Source organism: Chenopodium album, chromosome 1 (genome assembly GCF_948465745.1).
Source record: "Chenopodium album chromosome 1, dcCheAlbu1.1, whole genome shotgun sequence".
Lineage (NCBI taxonomy): Eukaryota > Viridiplantae > Streptophyta > Magnoliopsida > Caryophyllales > Amaranthaceae > Chenopodium > Chenopodium album.
This window is the reverse complement of record NC_137834.1, coordinates 25,335,154-25,357,313: the sequence shown is the minus strand read 5'-3', so window position 1 is coordinate 25,357,313 and position 22,160 is coordinate 25,335,154.

Genomic DNA, 22,160 nt, shown 5'->3' with positions numbered 1-22,160 from the left:
ATCCACTCATTCTAAATCATTGCCGAAACAAATTCAGGAATTAAAATAAAAATCCTCCCCAGTGGAGTCGCCAAAAACTGTAGGGAATAATTTCAAGCCTTTAAAATCCCACTAGCTTGAACCCCACTGTGATCATACACTAAAGTACGGTTGCGTCCGAAAGGGAAGAAGATAGAGCAAAAGAGTCGCCAACAAGTTTTTTAGGAACTTGTAAACCGTTCACGAGGTGAAGGTTACACCCCTTAACGATCCAAGAGATCGTCAACTCCATAAGGTCTAGAACCAAATAAGGGTTCGGGGATGAAGGTACAAATCCAACCTAAAAGAGATTGAACCTGCCCTAATAATAGGCCTCTACTTTATTCTAATCATATTCATGTGCGCTTTTTAATTAACATGCAATCAATAGGATTAACCCTAAACCTGTTTAATCTATGTTGGTTGAATTTAATGCACAAATAAATCTATTATTGGCGATCACTTGAATTATAATCACATTAATCCCAACAAGATTATTAATTATCTTATTAAGCATGATTACAAGTACCAATTCCCTTTAAACATGCATAAAAGGTGTGATCAAGCAATAACAACAAATAATATCAAGCAACATAATAAATAATCATAATAATAATTATAATTATAATAATAATAATAACATTCATAATTATCATAAATTATAACAATTATAATCATAATCATGTTAATATTAAAGCATAATAATAATAATAGCAAGATCCTAGGCATGATACTAACAAGATTAATAACAAACCCTAGCATGTCACTAAGCAATAAAAATCAAATCTTTAGCCCTAGCATGATACTAACAATCATAAATATTAGGAAGAGAATAAAAGGCATCATAGCAATCATATTTAATATTAAAATTAACCTAGACATGATACTAGGAATATCATAATAACAATATAAACATGATTTCTACATCATAATATCAATAAAACCATTAAAGCACTTACTTTGATGCCTCGTCCTCTTTCTAATAACAAAATACACACGTTAGTAACTTCAAGGAAAATTATAAATCAAACAATAATATTAAATAATTGAAAGAGAAATTTGGGACCAAACCCTCTGAAATTAAAACCTTTCACGTCTAGGGCGGAGGCAACTTCGAATATGGTTAGGTGTTTCTAGATCTTGTGAATACGGAATTTTGTATGAAAAAGCAAAGTAAGAAAGAATTGAAAGATAAAGAGAGATGAATGATTTAGAGAGAATAGGTGAATGAATGAAAACAATTGGTGAATGAATGAAGATGATCGGTAATTGGTGAATCAAAACGGAGTTTTAATACGATATTTATAGAGAAATCAGCCAAAAAGATAAATTAGACAAAACAGAGTCTGACGCTCAGAAAACAGAGTTGGCGCCAACCCTGGCTAGCTGGCGCCATGCACCAGCACTAGCGTCAGGCGCCAATGGCTAGCGCCAGGCACCAGGCCTGGTTCCAGGCGCCAAGGCCTGGGGTTTGGCGCCAAGCCTGATACCAACGCGTTTTCGAAAATCCGATAAGTTTTCCGTACTGGAGGATAAAATAATATAATTTCTTCGAAAATGCTATTTGATTTTGATTAAAACTCTGAAAAGTCAACAAAAGTCAATTTATCAATGCTAATTGCATTAGGAATGAAAAGAACCTTCTAGAAGATTCTAGAAGACTAAAACTATTCATAATTGCATTAGGAATGATAAATCATATTAGGCCCTCCCCTAGATCATTGGGCCGTACATAAAGCTCAAACCGGGCCCAGTTTAGTAAATTGGCCATAACTTCCTCAATATTCATTGGAATTGGGCTCATAATTTATCGTTGGAAAGGTCTTTGCAAGCCCCATCCAACTACACTAATATTGGACCCATATCATGGACCAACCAAACTGGATTGGCTGTTTTCTTAAAATAAAGTTTTCAAAAACAGAAAGAAGAGAAAAGAAAATAAAAACTTTCTGCAACACTAGACTTTCCACACTTTCGTTTCATTCAATTATGATTCGACGTAAAAGGTACTCATCACTGGGTTTGGTTTTGGGGAGACACAAATGGGTGTTAACAATTATGAACATATGATGTTGTAGTTTAGGAAGGCATGATGAGTGATTTATAATATGACACGTTATAATATATGATATTATTTATTTCTATATATAGATTAGTACAACCCATAAATTCTAAATACGATCTGCGCATCATTTCATATTTTTGTAATCTAAATACGGTCTGCGTACCGTTAGTATTTTTGTAATATATTTTATTTTATTTTGTTTAAGTAGTAGATAGAATAGAATAGTATTACAGGTTGCAGTTGATCCAAGAAACCAATGGAGTGAAGGCCCAAAGGAGCTGGATGGATGAAATCCATGAAGATTCAAGTGGGAGTTTTACTTTATTAGTTTTTAGGACTAAGGGGCCATACTATGTAACACCCTAGAAATTCCTTTCTTTTAAAATACCTGTTTTGCCTTGTTTAAAAATTTAAATAGGAATATCTAAGATATTACCGCCACCGTGAAAACGGCTAAGGCAACCATCAAAGACACACAGCGGAAGACTAATTTCAAAACCATTCAAAACAAGTCAACTTGAAAAGTCAACCAACGAAAGTAAAGTCAAAACCAAAGTCAAACAAAGTAAAATGAAACCATCATACAACTTGGAACCATTGTAGGCCCTTATTAAAACCAAACCAACATTAAAACTTTTGCATTAGTCATGCATGATAATAATATAATAAATAATTAAAGCATTAAACACATCATATACTTATAGAAACTAGCATGATTCGCTCTTCACTCATTCACTCATGCCCATTCATGAATATGCTTCATCACCTAAAAACCTCCTCTCTACTTGTCCCCACTACTCGCCATTAGAAAATGGGTCGTCGTAGGGCCAAAGTAAAGACATGGCCAAACACACAAACACACACAATCAGCAAAGCTGAGTACATAAGCGTAATTAAACACACTAACATGCTTTCACCTATCAACACACACTTACCTCAATGCACCTGTTTACAAGCACACACAAAAATCAACAAGACACTTTAACTAGACACTAAATAATTCATTTAGCGTTGATTACGCATCGAACGGGTTTCCAACTATCCTCCCCCAAATAAATTGAGGTTAACTGACACAGGAGCTAATCGTGCCAGCGACAAAACCACTCAAAGGTGGCGGAATTCCTGCGCATAATAATAAATAAAAAGGAATGTACATCATCCTGTACTCCATTAGAAGTTATGGTTAAATATAAAACCCCATAACTCCCCCCATTGTTCATACTCAAGGTATATACGTTCCAAGAGTTTTGGTGCGTAATCTCTTTCACTTTACGTTTTTTACATGTTATTGGACTTGGTGATGACTCTCAAAGCATAATAAATCAATCAACAATAATTATTCAATCAACCAAACATAGCAAATTAATTCTTGAATAATTAGTGACCACATATTATTTAATGTTGACCTCTTTTTAATTCTACCTCAGTGTCAAAGACACCTTAAACGCATAAAGGGCCAAAAATCCTATCCCTCGGTGTTAAAAACACCTTAAGTGCACAAAGGCACCAACATACAATTTATTCCTTGTGTACATAGACACTTATATAGCTCATTCCTCATGCTTAAAGCATCAATAAAAATTATTTGAACCATAACAAAATTCCTTTTCAATATTCCTAACATAATTAAACATGTAGTTTAATTAATCATGCATTCTAACATGCCATTAATAAAAGTGTGGTTCAAACACAACATGCCAAACATTAATTTTCCAACTATTAATCCATCTCAAATAAATCATACTTTCTAATTTAATCACCAATATCAAAAATCCACAATTCCAATCATAAATCTTAGCATGATACTATTTAGGATTAATTAAATCAAGTCTACCATGATACTAAATCACCAAATATATGCTAAGTACGCGTGCGTACCTCAAATAAGCCCTTAAGGTAGCTGATTACACTACAACAATTCCCGAATTAAGTCTCCTACATAAAGGGACAATAATACTATATTAATTTCCCTTGTATACATAATTTCCAGCAACTTAAATTTACTTTAGACTACTTAAAATAATCTGAAACTTATTTAAAAACCCCTAATTAAACTCATTTTTAATGGGTAATCACACCCTTTTACTAAAATCACAATTATACAACTTTAAATAAAATTCCAGCATTTTAAACTAATAAAAAACCCTTTAAAACTTCATCAAAATACCTCTTTATACTTAAATTATCCATAGAAACATTAAATTATCTCTTACCCCTTTTAAACTCAAGGATAAAATTTATAGCATAAAAAAAAAACTTCGTTAAAAATCAAAAACTGCCTGAAAATCATATTTACAAGCTGAATTTGGCCACGAGAGGGTGATGCTCACTATTTAGAGTCTTTCTTAAAACGTTGTTTCCACACGAAAAACACTACTTTTTTTTATCAAAATCGGACGAGTTCAGAACCTGATCGGGAATAAAACGGGATTAATATTAATGAACGGAAATCTAATTATTAAAACATGAATTTGCGTGTTCAAAATAAATCTGGAATTAAGTTAAACTAATCAGTACTTATAATCACAAAAATTTCAAAACATCATTACTATAAAAGCTCTAATTCAATTGTTCATAAAAACCCTAAAATCATGATTTTCAATAATTAAAAACCCTAGGTTATAAAATTTACAAAATCTGAAAATTATGACATTTATAAAATCAGAAATTATAAAGTTTAATCATTAAAATACAATTTGATACTAATTAAATTAATTTCAAACAACAAAATCAAAACCCATAAATCAATAATTATAATTACACAAATTAATAAAACAAAGGAGAGAGAAAATAAGACTAACCTTATTGTGTGGGAAATTTTTGGGGATTCATGGGGTATTTATAAAGTAGAGAGTGTAGGGTTAAATTTGGGCTTATAAAAATGTGGGCTTGAGTTATGGGATAGGGCTTAAGTTATAAGTTTTGGAATGGGTTATTCCAATAAGAGTATGTAGGAATAATTTACATTGCCCAATAATTAATAAACGTTTGGCCCAAAACTTATTTTACTTTTATAAAACTTTATATTTAAAATACTTTAACACTTTAAAATATTTAATTAAAATACTTGAGCCCTTGACAATATATTTTATTAATACTTAAATACTTTATAAAAATACATAAAAATACGGAGTATTACATTCTACCCCCCTTAAAAGAAGTTTCGTCCTTGAAACTTAGGTACGAAAACTTTAAAAACTCGTTTAAAGGCAAATAAATACTTAAAATCTCAAAAACTTTTCTTAATACTTTTAACAAATTAGTGTGTAAAGTAACCAACTTGCTGACCTACTTACACAAAATAATGTGTAAGATAACAACTTCGCTAACAAACTTACACAAAATAATGTGTAAACTATTAGACTATCTAACAAACTCACACTAGCATTAGTGTAAGAATCAACTTTGGTAATAAACTTACACATCTTAGTGTGTAAAATAATCTAATCAAACTTATAAACTAAATCAGTGTAAAACTGACGAAAAAGCACTTTAAAATGCCAAAATTATGGAAAAAGCGCGTAATTCTATCGCACTCTACCCCCCTTAAAGAAAACGAGTTACGCCCCCGTAACTCCACTTAACTCAACTTTAGAATCATGTTGATCTTTTATCATTCCATCCTTGGTAAGGTCATAACACTTCTCCGTATGCATTCTTTGTTGCGAACCAAAATTCTTATTAATTCCTTACTCATTATACCAAAAATAATCAATTTCCATCTATACTATCTTTCACCCATCCTCTAGTAAAAGTATGAAGCACTTTGATATTCGAAACTTTGATTTGTCTAGCTTTTTCATGATCAAATTGGCTGAACTCAATATATCTCTTTGCAACTCATACCTTTAGTTAATGTTCTTTCACAATAACTTATGAAAATTGTATTATACTTTACTAAGGTCCGATAATATGCCAAGTTATTTGCCACTTTACCAATTCTATGCAAATTCGTATATATTTCTATATACTTTGGCTCAAATTTTCTTTCTTACCAAAATTCATCTTTTGTCTTATGGGTTACACTTTCAATAACACTTGTGCCTTGTCCGTTGTTTAACTTGCACTACTCAGATCAAATCCATTCATGTATACTTTTCTTGCTTCGGTCACTAAAGTTCCCCAACATAGTGAACTTTCATGGTTCTTTTATTCCAACCTCAAAATGTTGCCATAACAATGCTAGCTTGTATGGTGACTTTGTTACATCCTTTTCTGAAATTGAATACACTTATTTTCTGCATAAATTCCCCTATCAAATATTATTTCGCTATTATACCAATGGGTGGAGGTTGTAATCGTCTCAAATGTATTACCAAAGTTCTCCTGTATACCTCCTTCTAGGATTTTGAAAGAAACTAGGAATTTTTATTTGACATGATATTTTCAGGAACTCCATGTAATCTCACAACGAATTTGATGTAAGCCTTCGCAAGTTGCTCCATCTTCGAAGTCTCCTGTACAGGGTTTTAAACATTGCGGACTTAGACAATCTATCCACCGCAATCCGAATAAATTAATCACTCTAAACCCTCAATACACCTTTACCAAATCATTTTTGCAGTTTGTCCTTTCCTTGTTGTATTTCACTTTCCTTCCGTTATATTTCCTTTAAACTTCTTACTCTTACAAAGTATACTCAACCTTTTATCTCCATGAATATTAAAATGACATATCCTCTTACAAATTCGATCAAATTTACACTCTCTACTTGATTTTTTTTCTTCATTTCCTCGAATATTGTTGGTCTCATGCTGTCGTTACCCCAACTTTTTTTTTTTTAACTTTCCTTTTCCAACACTTTAAAGGAGATTAATTTCCTTATTCCCCCTTAACTTTAACATTATTAGCAACGTATTTTGCCAATACATTGCTTCCCTTTCAATGACATTGAATGTCTCTTCCACGGTCCTTTATCAATTCCAATAATTTCTTGTTACATATTTAAATCCTTATGTGTGAGAGTCTATCTCAAACTTTAAACTTTAAAATTCATTCACAAATAACCATTAATTTATACAAAGTTATTTCACACTTATTACTTTCCATGAACTTCCAATTATTCTTCGCCAGGGCATTCACTTGTTAATAATCCTTTCGAATCTATCAAAATCTTCCACACCGTTGTCCAACTTAAACCTCAACAACAATTGTTTTAGCCCGGAGTCCATAATTCACCGCTTCTATCCCTGTTACATCAACATTTCCTCGTATCGCAAGGTTTCCCAAAATGGTCCTTTCTCAATCACAACTCACACTCGGGAAAAACTTGCCTGCATTTGCTTCTCTCTAAGCATCAACACGTTTTATTACAGATGTTCACATCGTCCTTTCCTTCCCATTCTTAGAATTCACCAAAATACCTTCAATGAAAATACTGAATTCCATATGTCCATGGAAATTATAGGTGATTCATTATCCCAAAAGGCAAAAATGAAAACTCGAATCGGCCAAACCTTGTCATAAGCGCCAAATTCTAAATATTCTCTTTCGAATATTTTTACTTAGTATTTCTATCGTCAAGTCTAATCTTGAAATTATATTTTCTCCTTTCATTTGATAAAACAAATCGTCGCTTTAAAGCAAAAGATAATTATACTTCTTTGTCTCATTGATCAATCCCCCATAGGCACTTTACATACACTTCCATCCCTTTCTTTAACAATTACACGCGCTCTCCAGGGTGATGTAACCTTCTTTCAATGACTTCAATAGTATCTTTCAACCCCCTTTAAGCAATGCAACATTAACCCTTTCTCCACACGCAAATATGTCCATATAATACCTCCAACTTCACTTAACCTTTATATCCTTGCTTATATTTCCCATGCTTACATCTTTCCTCCAATTAAATCCATAATCTTTTTTCTAGCATCCCTTGAATAAATCTCGTGACCCCTAAATAATCTCAACTTCAATCACCTCATATATATAATCCTTACTCAAGTTATTTCAACATATCTCTAACAAATTCATAAATCTTGTCCTAAACTCTTTCTCCTTTATGATATTTTTACATCCATAGTTCAATATTCTCGACACTTTCAAGTATACAACGTCTTCATAATTCAAATTTCCTTAAGTTTAAAGAGTTACTCAAGCCGCTTTCAAACTTTTTATCATTTCCAAAATATTCGTTTAAAGCTCTTTAGCCATTTTGTTGAACTTTCGCCTATTACCTTCTTTCTTGATTTGTTTCCTTATCTTTATTTTTGATCTCACCTTTCTTTTAGCTAATATTTGGATTAATTATTTATAATTCAATTCAATCAAACTCCCAAAGACTTTATGTCTTGAAAACCACCCTTAAACTCATAGTTCGCCATCCTTCAACTCATTCCCTTAAGTTAAAGCAATATCATTTCCTTGAATACCGAGAGATCTTAACAACTTGGAGTACTTCTCGAAACCAAGTAATCTTTTCATTTCCACTTAATTAAATCTCACTATCTTTTCTTTCTATCTGCATGAAAAAATGGTAAAACTTATTTCGGGTTTGTTATCTCAAACATCTCCAAATAAGATCGGATGTATTCATAACTTGTTCATTCCCACTGACATGGTAAAAATTAACTATCTCCAGTACTTACCATACAAAATTTTATTCACTCTCAAATTCTCAAGACACAAATTGATTTTAAACAACTTGTATAACTCTATAACTCAACCGTCAAAACTTCAGGAATTGATCTCCTTTTGGTATATATATAGTTTTCACTTCTTAACACCATCTTGTTTCACCTTTTTCCCACTATGGGATTGTTGGTGGTTATATCATCCTTGCCTCCTTGGCAATCTGTCAAGCTTGCCTTACTACCTTGTTCAAATAATTCCATTAATAAAATTGCTTCTTGTTACCATACTTTCTTAATGATAAAACTGGTTGCTATATAGATTGGGTTGAAACACTTACCTTCCTTTTATTCTAATCAACTAACACCAACCACTAAACTCAATCAAGAAACAATTATCATTTAATTTGAATTAAGGTTTGAGGTAAATTTTTTTTTTTAATGTCCTCATTCCCAAAAATTCGAATACATAAAATCTTGATTGATAAACAACCAAAATTCATATACTTAAACAAACAATCAAAAAAAAAAAAAAAAATATCCCCATTAAATGCTACTCACAAAGGGAAGAAAGAAATGAGTAGCACATGGAAAACAATAGAAATCATAAGGTTGTTGAACAACTCTAAAAGATTAGGTGAATAAATTCAAGAATTTTCTCCAAAATGATAGCATTGCTACCCATAATGACTCCTTGAAGTAAAATAATTATCCTCATATCCCAAGTGAAAGAATAAATACTCATAACTCCTAAATAACATATGTCATCAATATTCTCAAGGTTGAACATGTGACAATGTATTTAAGGTCCAACATAACAAGAGTCCTCAATATTCCAACAAGATCATAACTTCTCAAAACTCCAACCATATATTAAAATATATATGCTCAATTCTCCATCCCAAATTAAATAACTTTAATCATAAGAAATAATAAGTCACTAAGCTTAAAATGTCAAACTTCGATTGATCCGCATTGAGTATCTCTCCACTCATATAATTACTTTCATCATTACTCATCTCTAATCAATTCCTATGCTCACCTCTCTTGGGCTCTTATTCAATTTCGATTCCAATTCAAACTCATACTCAAAGAAAAAACATATTCCACAGAATAGATAATATCCCAAATGATTTCATCCTTAAGCTCCTTAACCATATGCATTAAAATCAATCTCTTTATCCTTATAACTTGGTGTCTCCATACACAAGTGTACCAAACTCAAATTACACATTTTTAATATCTAGACAACGTATCTTAACAACAAATTATCCTAAAAACAATACTCACATTCATGTGATGATGTGCATCCAAAATTTCTTCGAAAATACATCTCAAATAAGACCATTGAAGCGAACCATCCTAACATAAGCAATTGAACTCTTAAAATCCTTAACATTCCTCAAAATTCTCATCATAGAAACTCACAGGGTATAGGTTTAGGGATCCTACAAGAAAACGGGATTAACTATCAATAGCAAACCCTTCCTAAAACCATATGATACAGTTCTTGCAGAAAATTAAGTTCGATGTTCAATCCAACAATCTTGATAGCTCACATATAATGATTCACATATTACATGTTGTCATCAATAATCATTTAGTCATACAACATGCTTGAACACCTCTTAAAAAAAATATACATATGCACATAGGAAAGAAATTAAATTCTAGCCTATATGCCCTTTCTTCTCCTACCCAAGCTCACCAACATGCTTATAAAAGCTTTTAACACATATTTCTTACCTCAATCCTTGCTTTCCTGCAACATGAACAAACTAAAAATATTTTTGACTCCTTTTTTTTTCTCTCTTTTTTTAAAAGAAATTCAAAAATAAGCTTTAAGAAAGACCGAAAAATTTTCGGCTTTCTTAAAAAAAATTCGAACATCCTTAATAAAAAAAATTCGGATGTTCTTCATAAAAAAAAAAAAAAATTGGTCATTCCTAAAATAAAAACAAAAATAAAATTCAAAACAATTTAGTTTAACACCGTTTAATTAAATAAGCACTTGGCCAAGTTTTAAAACAAAACACTTTAAAATACATTTTTTTTTTTTTTTTGCTTTAGTGGTAATAAAATCTCAACCAAAGCTCTAATACCTTTTTGTAACACCCTAAAAATTCCTTTTTTAAAAAATACATGTTTTCCCTCGTTTAAAAATTTAAATAGGAATATCTAAGATATTACCGCCACCGTGAAAACGGCTAAGGCAACCATCAAAGACACACAGCGGAAGACTAATTTCAAAACCATTCAAAACAAGTCAACTTGAAAAGTCAACCAACGAAAGTAAAGTCAAAACCAAAGTTAAACGAAGTAAAATGAAACCATCATACAACTTGGAATCATTGTAGGACCTTATTAAAACCAAACCAACTTTAAAATTTTTGCATTAGTCATGCATGAAAATAATATCATAAATAATTAAAGCATTAAACACATCATATACTTATAGAAACTATCATGATTCGCTCTTCACTCATGCCCATTCATGAATATGCTTCATCACCTGAAAACCTCCTCTCTACTTGTCCCCACTACTCGCAATTAGAAAATGGGTCATCGTAGGGCCAAAGTAAAGACATGGCTAAACACACAAACACACACAATCAGCAAAGCTGAGTACATAAGCGTAATTAAACACACTAACATGCTTTCACCTATCAACACACACTTACCTCAATGCACCTGTTTATAAGCACACACAAAAATCAACAAGACACTTTAACTAGACACTAAATAATTCATTTAGCGTTGATTACGCATCGAACGGGTTTCCAACTATCCTCCCCCAAATAAATTGAGGTTAACTGACACAGGAGCTAACCGTGCCATCGACAAAACCACTCAAAGGTGGCGGAATTCCTGCGCATCATAATAAATAAAAAGGAATGTACATCGTCCTGTACTCCATTAGAAGTTATGGTTAAATATAAAACCCCATAACTCCCCCCATTGTTCATACTCAAGGTATATACGTTCCAAGAGTTTTGGTGCGTAATCTCTTTCACTTTACGTTATTTACATGTTATTGGACTTGGTGATGACTCTAAAAGCATAATAAATCAATCAACAATAATTATTCAATCAACCAAAAATACCAAATTAAATCTTGAATAATTATTGACCACATATTATTTAATGTTGAACCCTTTTTAATTCTACCTTAGTGTCAAAGACTCCTTAAACGCATAAAGCGTCAAAAATACCTCGGTGTTAAAAACACCTTAAGTGCACAAAGACACCAACATACAATTTATTCCTCGTGTACATAGAAACTTATATATCTCCTTCCTCATGCTTAAAGCATCAATAAAAATTATTTGAACCATAATAAAATTCCTTTTCAATATTCCTAACATAACTAAACATGTAGTTTAATTAATCATGCATTCTAACATGTCATAAATAAAAGTGTGGTTCAAAAACAACATGCCAAACATTAATTTTCCAACTATTAATCCATCTCAAATAAATCATACTTTCTAATTTAATCACCAATATCAAAAATCCACTATTCCAATCATTAATCTTAGCATGATGATACTATTTAGGATTAATTAATTCAAGTCTAGCATGATACTACATCACCAAATATATGCTAAGTACGCGTACGTACCTCAAATACGCCCTTAAGGTAGCCGATTACGCTACAACAATTCCCGAATTAAGTCTCCTACATAAAGGGACAATAATACTATATTAATTCCCCTTGTATACACAATTTCCAGCAACTTAAATTTACTTTAGACTACTTAAAATAATCTGAAACTTATTTTAAAACCCTTAATTAAACTCATTTTTAATGGGTAATCACACCCTTTTATTAAAATCACAATTATACTACTTAAAATAAAATTCCAGCATTTTAAACTAATAAAAAAAACCCTTTAAAACTTCATCAAAATACATCTTTATACTAAAATTATCCATAGAAACATTAAATTATCTCTTACCCCTTTTAAACTCAAGGACAAAATTTAAAGCATAAAAAAAAAAAAAAAAAACTTCGTTAAAAATCAAAAACTGTCCGAAAATCATATTTAGAGGCTGAATTTGGCCACGAGAGGGTGATGCTCACTATTTAGAGTCTTTCTTAAAACGTTGTTTCCACACGAAAAACACTACTTTTTTATCAAAATCGGACGAGTTCAGAACCTGATCGGGATTAAAACGGGATTAATATTAACGAACGGAAATCTAATTATTAAAACATGAATTTGCGTGTTCAAAATAAATCTGGAATTAAGTTAAACTAATTAGTAGTTATAATCACAAAATTTCAAAACATCATTACTATAAAAGCTCTAATTCAATTGTTCATAAAAACCCTAAAATCATGATTTTTCAAAAATTAAAAACCCTAGGTTATAAAATTTACAAAATCTGAAAATTATGACATTGATAAAATCTGAAATTATAAAGTTTAATCATTAAAATACAATTTGATACTAATTAAATTAATTTCAAACAACAAAATCAAAACCCATAAATAATTAATTTTAATTACACAAATTAATAAAACAAAGGGGAGAGAAAATAAGACCAACCTTTTTTGTGTGGGAAATTTTTGGGGATTCATGGGGTATTTATAGAGTAGAGAGTGTAAGGTTAAATTTGGGCTTATAAAAATGTGGGCTTAAGTTATAGGTTTTGGAATGAGTTATTCCAATAAGAGTATATAGGAATAATTTACATTGCCCAATAATTAATAAACGTTTGGCCCAAAACTTATTTTACTTTTATAAAACATTATATTTAAAATACTTTAACCCTTTAAAATATTTAATTAAAATACTTGAGCCCTTGACAATACATTTTATTAACACTTAAATAATTTATAAAAATACATAAAAATACGGGGTATTACATTCTACCCCCCTTAAAAGAAGTTTCGTCCTCGAAACTTAGGTACGAAAACTTTAAAAACTCGTTTAAATGCAAATAAATACTTAAAATCTCAAAAACTTTTCTAAATACTTTTAGTTGCTGTACTTTTGTGATACATCCTTTCTACCTCATCTATTCATTCACACACAAATTAGTGTGTAAAGTAACCAACTTGCTGACCTACTTACACAAAATAATGTGTAAGATAACAACTTCACTAACAAACTTACACAAAATAATGTGTAAACTATTAGACTATATAACAAACTCACACTAGCATTAGTGTAAGAATCAACTTTGGTAATAAACTTACACATCTTAGTGTGTAAAATAATCAAACTTATCAACTAAATCAGTGTAAAACTGACGAAAAAGCACTTTAAAATGCCAAAATTATGGAAAAAGCGCGTAATTATATCGCACTCTACCCCCCTTAAAGAAAACGAGTTACGCCCCCGTAACTCCACTTAACTCAACTTTAGAATCATGTTGATCTTTTCTCATTCCATCCTTGGTAAGGTCATAACACTTCTCTGTATGCATTCTTTGTTGCGAACCAAAATTCTTATTAATTCCTTACTCATTATACCAAAAATAATCAATTTCCATCTATACTATCTTCCACCCATCCTCTAGTAAAAGTATGAAGCACTTTGATAATCGAAACTTTGATTTGTCTAGCTTTTTCATGATCAAATTGGCTGAACTCAATTGATCTCTTTGCAACTCATACCTTTAGTTAATGTTCTTTCACAATGACTTATGAAAATTGTATTATACTTTACCAAGGTCCGATAATATGCCAAGTTATTTGCCACTTTACCAATTCTATGCAAATTCATATATATTTCTATATACTTTGGCTCAAATTTTCTTTCTTACCAAAATTCATCTTTTGTCTTATGGGTTACACTTTCAATAACACTTGTGCCTTTTCCGTTGTTTAACTTGCACTACTCAGATCAAATCCATTCATGTATACTTTTCTTGATTCGGTCACTAAAGTTCCCCAACATAGTAAACTTTCATGGTTCTTTCATCAACATAGTGAACTGTCATTACAAGGCATTAAACTACTGTGAGGTTTAATGCCATGAAAGTCATTACAAAGCGAACCATGAAAGTCATTACAAGGCAAGCATTACAAGGCAAACATAGTGAACATACTGTGAGGTGACAAGCATTACAAGGCATTAAACCTCACAGTAGTTTGCAAGAGAATGAACGTCCCTATGACTCTTGTAGACAATGGATCGGCCATTAATGTCTGTCCACTTAGAACTGCGAGAATTCTAGGCATAAGAGATGAAGACCTAACCCCGTCAACACAAGGAATAAGAGCTTACGACAACACTCGTCGTCAAGCTCTTGGTAAAATCACTATGAATATAACGGCGGGAGCAATAGAACACGCTACTACATTTCAAGTAGTAGATATTAAGGCTTCATTCAATCTACTCTTGGGATGCCCTTGGCTCCATGACCTAAAGGCCGTCCCCTCATCTCTCCACCAACAAGTAAAAGCAATAGTTGGAGGAATTCCCATTACAATCGATGCTTCACCCATGAAGATTAAAGCTATAGAGAATCCAATAATTAATGTGGAGCACGATGAAGACGATGAAGATTTGTGGGGCTTTAATGAAGAGGTCTCCTTAATCGAGGAGGATGAGAGGACCCCTCTCTGCCACGATCCCCACTCCAATATGAAAGTGAACGCTATTCTAAAGAAGCAAGGACATTTTCCTGGGATGACCCTAGGCAAGAAGAAAAGAATAGCAAAACCGCTGGAATCACATGGCCTCCCTAAATTAGACACTTTCGGACTTGGTTTCGAACCGACTTGGGAAGATCTCAAGCAATCCCGGGAAAAGTCAAAGGCACGTAGGGACGCTCGCATCCACAAGAAAGCAATCCCAATGGATCAGTATCCTCTTACCCTCAATGGACAATTCATAAAAAAAGGAGAGGACTATTCATGTTACGAATTTCCTGAACCGTTTGTCATAAATGGCATAAGGCAACCGGGATTTGAGATTTTCTTAGATTGCTACTTCATAGACGAAATCCCAACTCCTGTCCACAAGGAGAAGGCACCCCCATGCTTTGACTTTAATGTCATGGGATTACTGTTCGGGCGAGAAAAAGATGAGCCAACATACAAAGAGGATAACTCCTCGCTCATCCAAACAGTCCTACAAAGCGAAAGCTTTTATCCCTCAAAGCTCATCGCTCCAGCGCAAGGATCACTACAAGGGTGGCGCAAGAACGTCAAGGTGACTACTCCAAGCGGAAGGAAAATCTCCATCACAACGGGGAAAGGACCGATGTTCAAAGAGTCATCAGAGTCAGAGTTAGAGTCTCTCCCTGTAGAGTCATCTAAGTCCCTAGTTGTAGCGCCCCCTTCTTCTATCTCTTCCCCTAGGATAGTTAGTGATCAAATCCCTGAGGACATATCCCTCTTTGATGTAATGATATTAGAATTTAGTAATATGTCTTCTTCTCCTTACTCCTTGTCTTCTTCTTTAACCCAAGATGATGAACATTGCTTAACTGACAATAAAAATGACAAAGAACTTATTAAAGCAATGAAAACACTTGAAAAGAAAACACCGATAATTGAGGAAACTGAGACGGTTGATATCTCAAATGATTCAACCAATTAAAGAGAAGTTAAAATCGGATTAACACTTAATAAACAAGAAAGAACCGATTTAATTAACTTACTTAAAGAGTTCATCGATGTATTCGCTTGGTCATATGAAGATATGCCAGGCATTAATAGAGAAATAGCTCAACACACTATACCATTAATTCCAGGAATGAAACTTGTAAAACAAAAGTTACGTCGAATGAAACTTGATGTAGCTCTTAAAATAAAAGAAGAAGTTCAAAAACAAGTAACTGCAGGTTTTATCAAGGTATCCAAATACCCTGAATGGGTTGCCAACGTCGTCCCAGTTCCGAAAAAGGATGGAGGGGTAAGAATGTGTGTCGACTATCGAGATCTAAATAAGGCAAGTCTAAAGGACGACTTCCCTTTACCACACATCGAGATTCTGGTAGATAACACAACAAATCATGCACTTCTCTCGTTCATGGATGGATACGCGGGCTATAATCAGATTCTCATGGCGGAAGAAGACATGGAGAAAACAACCTTCATAACACCATGGGGTACTTACTGCTACACGGTAATGTCATTCGGGTTGAACAACGCGGGTGCTACTTACCAACGAGCATCGACTGCCTTGCTCCATGATATGATGCATAAAGAAGTTGAAGTATACGTGGACGATATGATTGTAAAATCAAAATATCGCCCAGGCCATCAAATAGCCTTGAGAAAATTCTTTGAAAGGCTGAGAAAATACAACATGAGGCTAAATCCATCTAAGTGTGCTTTTGGAGTCACCTCAGGCAAACTTTTAGGTTATGTCATAAGCTCTAGAGGAATAAAGATAGACCCAATCAAGATCAAGGCAATCATGTCAATGCCACCGCCTAAAATCGAGAAGCAAATTCGAGGATTTATTGGCCGGTTGCAATACATAAGCAGGTTCATATCAAAATTGACAACAATATGTGAACCTATTTCCAAGAAGCTTAAAAAGAATGTACTAGTGATATGGGATGACGAGTGTCAAAAAGCCTTTGAAAATATCAAAGCCTATCTCGCAAATCCTCCCGTATTAGCACCAGCACTTCCAGGAATACCTCTTAGACTGTACTGAACAGTCACCAAAGAAACAATATAAGCCATGCTAGCGCAATAAGTAGAAGGCAAAGAAAATGTTATCTACTATCTAAGCAAAAAGATGCTCGAGTATGAAGCACGCTATACACCACTTGAGAAATTATGCCTCGCATTGGTGTGGGCCACAACCAAGTTAAGACATTACATGCTCGTGCATACAGTCTTCGTAGTTTCCCGATTAGATCCACTCAAGTATTTATTCGAGAAATCTACACTCAATGGGCGCATATCGAGTTGGATAGTCAACTTAGCCCAGTTCGATGTAAGGTTCATGCCACAAAAAGCTTTCAAAGGATTTGTGGTTTTGGATTTTCTAGAAGACTTTCCAATAGAAGTCTCGACGCCAATACACGACAATGAATTTCCAGACGAAGATTTGATGGTCACGGAAGACAATACTTGAACCTTATACTTCGACGGAGCCTCAAACCAAAAGGGATGTGGCATTGGAGTATTACTAGTATCACTTAAAGAAGAGCATGTTCCGATCTCCATAAAGCTTGATTTTGTCGTTACCCACAACGCTGCTGAATACGAAGCATGCGTGGTAGGCCTTGAAACAGCTTTGGCATTGGAAGTGAAAAAGTTACGGATATTCGGAGACTCTTCATTGATCATCAATCAAATCTTCAAAAGATGGAAAGTAAGGAGCGAAAGCCTAGCCCCTTACAAAACCTATCTGGAAACTCTCACTAATCAGTTAGAGAAGGTGGAATACACATATCTACCTAGAGAAGAAAATCAATTTGCTGATGCCTTGGCAAGACTAGCCTCAATGGTTAGGATTCCTACGGAAATCGAGCAAATGCCTCTAACTATAGAAAAAAGGCATAAACCGGCCTATATTCAAGCTATATAAGACGATGAAGTAATCCAGGATGAAGAAGAAGAAGAAGAAGAAGAAGAAGAAGACCCGTGGTATACGGATATACTCAATTATGTCACCAAAGGAGAATACCCTCCCTACGCTGACAAAAGAGCAAAACGACCATTAAGACTCTTGGCTTCCCAATACGTACTCATTGACAACGAGCTACACAAACGGGTACCTAAGGGTAGAGCTCTATTATGTGTAGGAAAAAAGGATGCTCAAGGAGCAATGAGGATAGTCCCACGAAGAAATTTGTGGAACTCACGTAAATTGCAAAATGTTAGTCCAAAAGATAATGCGAGAAGGATATTATTGGACTACAATGAATAGGGATTGCCACCAATAAGTAAAAAGATGCCTTAAGTGCCAAATATACGCTAATTTACAACATGTTCCTCCATCTTTACTCTACACCTACACGTCGCCATGGCCATTCTCTACATGGGGAATTGACATCATCGGCAAGATCACTCCCCCAGGAATAGGAGGTCAAGAATATATCTTAGTGGCAATTGATTACTTCACAAAGTGGGTTGAAGCACAATCATATGCCAAACTCACTGCAAAACATGTAGCACTCTTTATCGAAAGAAATATTATTTATCGATATGGAGTCCCACATAAAATGATAAGTGACAGTGGAACTCACTTTTAAGCCAAGTGTGAAGAATTGCTACAAAAATATGGTATTCAACATCATCATTCTTCTCCTTATAGATCTCAGGCAAATGGCGCAGTCGAAGCAGCTAATAAAAATTTAAAGACTATAATCGAGAAATTGATGCAAATTGGCCTGACAAACTTCACTTCGCATTGTGGGGTTATCGCACGTCAACAGGAAATACGCCATTTTCCTTGGTCTATGGAATGGATGTCGTACAACCTATAGAGCTAGAGATTCCATCTCTACGCATCGCATTATAAAGCAAACTCGATGAAGTTGAATGGACTAGGGCAAGATATGAGGAGCTAATTCTACTTGATGAAAAACGACTAGAAGCTCTACATCACACTCAATGTTATCAAACTCGTATGGCTAGGCATTTTAATAAGAAGGTCAAGACAAGAAATATCAAAGTAGGAGATTTGGTGTTAAAAGCATTAAGGAAAAATGTTTTAGATCCAAGGGGAAAATTCAGACCTAATTGGTCTGGACCCTACATTGTCAAAACAATCCTGTCAGGAGGTGCAGCAAAATTAACTGACATAGATGGCAATGAGTCCTCGAACATGACAAATCTTGACCAACTTAAAAGATCCTACCCATAATCACTTGAGTAGGACACTCAAGAGAGCTACGTTTGGCCTGATTCTTTAAGAAAGGATACGTAGGCAACCCTTTACAGGTGCAGCCACTTTATTTTTTTCAAACCTCGCATCCCAGACTTAATAAAAAATTCAGCAGAAGATTAACGAAACATCGGCGTCACAGAAAAAATTCTGGCGCAAGATGACAGACTCTGTCGCCTGACGCCAGACTGCGACAGCTGGCGCCAGTCACAAAATCGCGGCGTCAATGTTCTGAAAAGTATCTGGCAATATTTCGGTGTTTTTCGGATAATTTTCGACTTCCGTACTCGAAAATTTTTTCTGGAAAATTAAATTTTCGGTTTTCATTGCTTTAATAATTTAAATTTAAAGTAAATAATTTAATTAAAAAGCTAGAATTTCATTAATAAAATAAATTAAATTATTGATGGAATTTAAATAAAGCATAAATAAATTAACTTCGAATTTAAAACTAAGTCTAATAATTGAAAAAAGCAATGCTTTTAATCTTTTTTCTCTTTCTTTACCCCTCTTCCAATTCTTGTCTGCGTCTTCTTCCTCATCCATAACTTTAGCTAGTAGGCATCCTTTAGAGGACCTACATTCAATTTTGGAGTAAATAGTTTCTCCTTTAGCTAGGACCCCATGTTTCTTTTCTACCCAAGCCTTCTTCTCTGTAGTGTCAGCTTTCCTTTTTCCTTTATCCTTCGCAGAGCTTTTCTTCTTAGGCATTGTAGGTGTTTTGAACTCAACTCTTTCACCCAAGCGTTCCTTAATTAACAAAAATCACTTTGTCACCTAGACGACTCTTCACATCAGTTTTACTCTGGTTTTTCTTTATGTCCTTTGAAGGTTTCTTCATCAGAAGCCACCTTTTCACATCATTGGGCAAGGAAGGAGGAACCTTTTGGATAATCACTTCCCATAAAGGCCTAGCGCTCCAATAAGCATCAAATTTGTCTATTTCTTGAGAGACAGGGAACTCATAGGGACGACGAAGATCCCCAGAAGGAATTGTTTTAAGTAGTCCGTATTGTCTTTTTACCCTGCAGGGGTAATAAAAAGTCATTCGGGACAAACTTGGAAGACGGCAGGAAGGTTGCTTGTTAACACCAACCATCTTTTCTATTTTCCACCAAGGGATGACCCACTTGATGGCAAAATTGCAAGACCCGAAGACCTTCTTCCATTCATGGCGCCCCATCTTAGAGAAGCATTTCTTCCTTCTCACAAAGCAATTTGGAGAGTACTTCTCAATATTGTCTAGGGGACTAATTAATTCTAGTCTTTCCATTAGCCACATCTGTAAAAAAAATTCAATGCAAATAAATTATTATTACTATACAAAAATATGTTTTTGATTTCTGTAATTAAAAATATTATTTTTCTACCTGTAATAAAATTGGAGAGCCCCGAAAAGGCGCTTTTGGATTCTTCTTTAGTTCGTCAACACTAAGCATATTCTCTCCAACTATTAATGGCATTGGATTTCTCCCATATTCTATCTGCTCCAAAAAAGTTGATATGATTGCTTGACTGTCATTAGTTTTACCACTATTGAGAAGATATTGGTTAAGCATGCAAAAAAGAAAAGTTCTTCTTCTATAAACATGAAAAGACTCGGAATAAGGTCTATCAAAATAATGGCAAGCAAATTCCTTCAAATTAACTATGCTACCATCTACTATTTTTGTTAGATCTTTTTCTTTTAAATCAAAGAAGCGTTCAAAATCTTTATAATAATATTCGTTTATTCTAGGGATTACTACAAGATCTAATGCAGGGAAGCCTAAAATAGCACTGAATTCTTCCGGCAAAGGGCTAATTTCATCATACCCTAATCTAAAGCAATGAGTATCCACATCCCAATATTCTAGAGTGGTATGAATAAAATCTAAATCAAGATCTACCCCTTTGACACCATAAATACCCCCCATGTAAAACACATCTAACTCTTTTCTCACCTTGGCATTAAGAGACCGACACCATTCATGAGTGAAGTTGGTAAAACTTTTAGAGACTAGAGACATGATTATTATTTTGTTCAAAAGCTAAAGAATATATTTAATCTGCTGAAATTATGAAGAAAATCGGCTAGGTAAGGGGCTATTTATACACAAAATCGGCGCAGTTTTAATCCGAGAAGGATTCGGGGTCAGCGTTTATTAGCGCCAGACGCCAGACATTGGCGCCTGACGCCAGAGCCTGGCGCCAAGCGGTACGCGTAGCGACTGGCGCTACACCTAAACGTGTGGCGCCAGGTGGCGCTAACGTGTTTTAAAATACGAGCTTTCCAAAAACCGCGTTTTTTGGCCTGATTCGAGTCTGACCAATGACTTTACGGTCTTTTCATTTTTTTTATACCTTTTTTTTCCAAATTTTATTTTAATTATATTATTTTTCGAATTTTATAAATCCAATATTTTTTGACTTTTATTTTTTCATTTTTTCTTTTTGGGGGAGAAAGTCGGATACCCTCCATCAATAATAAAAATGACGGAATTTTTGCGCAAAATTAATTTTCACAATTCTTTGCACACACAAACATGCACATTAAAAAATGAAAAAAATAATAAATAATAAATAAATATTGAATAAACTCATAAGTAATATGTATATACAAGCATGTCTAAATAATGAGTCTAAATAAAGGCAAAGTTCTATACAAAGTCAAAATAAAATGAAAAGCACAGGAACAAACTACAGCGCCGAGGG